Below are 4,358 nucleotides of genomic sequence, written 5' to 3'. Positions count from 1 at the left end.
GAGGCTGAGGCAGGAGAATCACTTGAACCCAGGAGGCAGAAGTTTCAATGAGCAGAGATCACACCACTGCACTCCAGCCTGGGCAACAGAGCAAGACTCCATCTCAAAAAGAAAATACAAAAAAAGAAAGAAAGAAAAAAAAAAGAAAAAAGAGAGAAAAATGTCTTTCCTAAAATGAGAAAAAAACATTTTTACTTCACGAGAGAGTTGTAAATTAAGCAATAGTGGTCTGAACACAAAACACAATACAGGCATTAAAAAGATAGAGAAAAGCTCTGTATAGACAAATGTGGAACATTAACCAAGACTGTTAACAATAACAGACAACAGATATATTTTTAAATGAAAAAAGCAAGGTTTAGAACAAGGTGTACACTTGGCTATCACTCTGTTAGGAAAACTATATTTAGAATATCTCTGGTAATAAAGATTGCCTGTGTTTTTCTTGTTACCTAAGATTGACTTTTTTTTCCCCTAAAGCAAGTAACTTCATTATCATTCCTTTAAAAATAACCAAGGAAAATTCAGAACATATGTGAAACACAAACAGCTGTGGTTCAGGAGGTAAACAAAGGACCAAAATGCAACAGCCCTGAGATGCAACAGCCTCTGAATGGCCTGGGCCACATGGGTGACTGGGGTTCTGTTAAAAGGTCAGGCTCCTCCCTCCTAGCCCTGAAGCCCCAGGAACCTGCCTTGAAAGACAAGCTCTCCTACTAATACGCAACTTGCAGGGTCTAGCCCTAAATCCAAGACTTGGTAACATCTCCTTTCTCCCAAAACCCAGCTGGAACTCAACTAATCCTAAGTGAAAACTCAAGAACAGCACACCAGATGCCAACTGTTGTTTGTCAGGGTCTCAAACTCCAGTGCATTTGCCTGTCATGGGTTTCCTCTCTAAGGGCATCTGTCTGAACTTGGAGCTGTGCTTCCACTGGTGCCTCACGGGGCCTGGGCCTACTCTCCATCTGAAGTCACGCTCCTCTCTGCAAGACGTCAGGTGGGGAGTAAGTCCAAGAAGGTGGCAAGAGGCTCCTAAGCAACAGAGCATGCTCATTCCTGGCAGGCGCCACCCACAATACCCCAGAGGGCTGGCGAGGCCGTGACAGCGTAAGGACAGAGAAGGGGCAGAGGGGTGCTTGGAAGTGCTCTCACTCAGGGGAGCTGGCAGGCCCAGGATGCCAGGCTGTCTGAACGGTGCTGGAACAAAGACAGCTGCCCAGCACCCCTTGTCAAGCAGCTGCTGGTGATGGGAAGCAGCATGACGGCACCACCTCCTTCATCACAGGAAATGTTTTGTATTGGGCCAATGACTTCAGTTTTCCTTGCCTGGAGATGCCTTCGTGAAGCAGGGGGACAGAGAATACAGGCGGGCGTGTTGCAGTTGGCATCTCCGGGGCTGCCAAGTCTTGGGTTCACTTGGGGCCAAGGCACTCCACAAGCCCATTCCCCTTCACGCCATCGAAGAAGAAGTTGTTGTGAGGAGGATCCCGCTGAGACAGGGCCTTCACAATTTCCTGTGCCAAAATCCCTCCAGCCACCGCACACACTGGGGCCATCTCGGAGAAGCAGTACCTGACAAAGTCCTCAGGAAGCAGGTCAGGACTAATACCCAGTGAGTCAAGCACATCGTTTCGTATCTGGAGCAACGACTCGGAATCTTCCCTGTAGGTATCAGAACTGGGATCTCTTCCTTTTTCTGTGCGGAGCTTTAGGAGCACTTGAAGGAGAAAGTGGCCAGAGGTCGTGTGCTTCAGAGTAGCCTTTGCTTTCTCACTGCTCCAGTCTACCTCCAGGACTTCTTTAACGGGGCAGAAGACCACCTTCTTTTTGACCATCGTTGTCTCAGAAGAATCAAGTTTTACTCTCTTGGTATCAGGCCCATCTTCTACTGCTTGGCTAACTTTGGCAACTTTAGTTTTCTCTTCTACAAACTCATGTTCTCCTAGATTGGTAAATGTGTATCCATGGTATCCAAAAACATCTCCTGTAAAGAACTTGATGCTATTTTTGTGACAGATCTGGTCAACTTTAACTATGACATGCCTGCAGCAGCAAGTCAGACACACAGCATCAAACGGAATGAAAAATGACTCTGGTTTCTTCTCTACATCCTCAGTGTCCACCTTCACATTCACCATGGGGTTAAGATTCTGATCTTGCTCCAAAGAGGCTTCAGCCCTATTTCGGCCAACAGACCCGGTACGAATCAAGAACTGAGCTCCAGGATCTTCTGGAGATACCTGTTCGTGATCCAGCATGGGCAATCCTTTCACTCCCGCCAGGATGAGATTCTTGGCAATTTCAGCCCCGAGTCCTTTCATGCCGACAGGAAGCAGCCGGGAGGCCTGCAAAGGTTTCTGGGCCTCCAGTCCCCACAGGTGGATCTGCCGGTCATACTGCGCCAGCCTCCTCCCCACTGATGCCGCTGCCAGCCTCCTCCTTCTCCACCGTGGCGTCAGCTCTTCCTGCCTCAGCTCCGGTCCCGCTCACGCCAACTGCCTGCCGGCCCCGCGCACCACCAATCCCCCTTTTTTTTTTTTTGAGACGGAGTCTCGCTCCGTTGCCCAGGCTTCACTGCAACCTCTGCCTCCCGGGTTCAAGCAATTCTCCTGCCTCAGCCTCCCAAGTAGCTGGGATTACAGGCACGTGCCACCACGCCAGACTAATTTTTGTATTTTTAGTAGAGACAGGGTTTCACCGTATTGACCAGACTGGTCTTGAACTCCTGACCTCGTGATCTGCCTGCATCAGCCTCCCTAAGTGCTGGGACTACAGGCATGAGCCATCATGCTCAGTCTTTTTTTTTTTTTTTTTTTTAATGTAATCTTGCTCTGTTGCCCAGGCTGGAGTGCAGTGGCAAGATCTCGGCTCACTGCAACCTCTGCCTCTTGGGTCCGAGCGATCCTCTTGCCTTAGCCTCCCGAGTAGCTGGAACCACAGGTGCGAGCCACCTCATCTGACTAATTTTTGTATTTTTAATAGAGACAGGGTTTTGCCATGTTGGCCAGGCTGGTCTCGAACTCCTGACCTCAAGTGATCCACCTGCCTCGGCCTCCCAAAGTGCTGGGGTTACAGGCGTGAGCCACTGTGCCTGACCCAAAATTGCCTTTTGAGAAGAGAATTGAATGGTTGGGGATGGAGAGGAGGGAGAGCTCTTTTTACTGTATAGCTTTTTGTACCTTTTGAATTTAGAACCATGTGTCATGTATTATCTATTACAAATAAATTCCTTCCTTGGATAGAGATTATAGGAGCTGACCACTTTTCAGCTTGCCTACTCCCTTTCCCTAACACATTCACATGCAACTGGAACTCCCTCCATACCCACCTTCTGTTCCCAAGTATACTTGAACATACAACCAAATGCTCTCCTTACAACCACATGGCTCCAGCATTTGTACAAAGGCAACAGTGCATCTGCTGCACTCACAGACATCCCCACGCACGGACCCAGCGAGCACACAGTCCTGTGTGTATGTGTGTGCTTGTGTGTACATATATCCATGTGTGCCTTTGACCCAGCCCCTACCCTCTCCCTTTATCTGTATCTGTTTCCTCGGTATGTATACCCGGGTGGAGGTCCCTAATTACAAAGTGAAATAGGTTAAAAGTATCCTACTCTAAAGCACTAAATGGGCCTAATAACAAGTGACTGTAAAACTCTAAGAGGACACATTAGTTGGGAAAAAAAAAAAAAAGGAGAAGAAGGCAGACCTGAAAATAAAAGACCTGAGTGACAAATGTAGCCTCCTTAGACTGTTGAGAAAAAGGGGCTTAATTGCCCTTTGATAAAACTGGGGCAGTGGGAAAACAACGGGAGCGGTGGGGAGGGGCCAGTAATCAAAGGAGACTCCTATAGTAGACAAGACCTCTCCCCAGGGAGCTCTCTCCGCCACCCCACCACTTCTCTCATAACTGTCACTTGCCTTCTACTGCTGGTGGGACAAAGAAGGAGGAAGTTGTTACTTGCATCCAGCTTACTCCTTCTTCTACTCTCTGAGCTCCCTCAGGAATCCCAGGTCCTTCGTCCCTTTGCACCTATCAAAATCCATTCTCTCAGGTCCCACAGGAATGGCCTTGTGAACAGGACACACATTCTGATCCTGACCTAACTACTTACTAGCTATGTGACGTTTATGAGGCACATACCCTAAGCAAACCTGTTTCCTCAATTCCAAACGGGGCTGGTAACATCTCTCTTACAGAGTTGTGAAGATGCACAGAATGGTATATGAGAAAGTGCTTTGTAAATGGGAAATTCTTGCACTGTTATTAGCCATTAGGCACTGGATTCACTGGACCAGATCGAATGTTCTTGGAAGACAGGAATCATGTCTTAGTCATCTCTGCTTTCA

General features: G+C 48.0%; 1 pseudogene across 1 annotated transcript; it reads right to left on the bottom strand.

The window, feature by feature from the left end:
* Window positions 1–479: 479 nt before the first annotated feature.
* LOC105501153 lies at window positions 480–2,475 on the bottom strand (annotated as a pseudogene). The gene has a single exon (XR_001000150.1). The product of XR_001000150.1 is annotated as an SUMO-activating enzyme subunit 1 pseudogene (transcript).
* Between the last annotated feature and the right edge of the window lie 1,883 nt (window positions 2,476–4,358).

The sequence above is a fragment of the Colobus angolensis genome, unplaced genomic scaffold, assembly GCF_000951035.1.
Source record: "Colobus angolensis palliatus isolate OR3802 unplaced genomic scaffold, Cang.pa_1.0 Scaffold7, whole genome shotgun sequence".
Taxonomy (NCBI): Eukaryota; Metazoa; Chordata; class Mammalia; order Primates; family Cercopithecidae; genus Colobus; species Colobus angolensis.
Note: the sequence above shows the minus strand (reverse complement) of the source record. Positions and strands in the feature narration are given on the sequence as shown.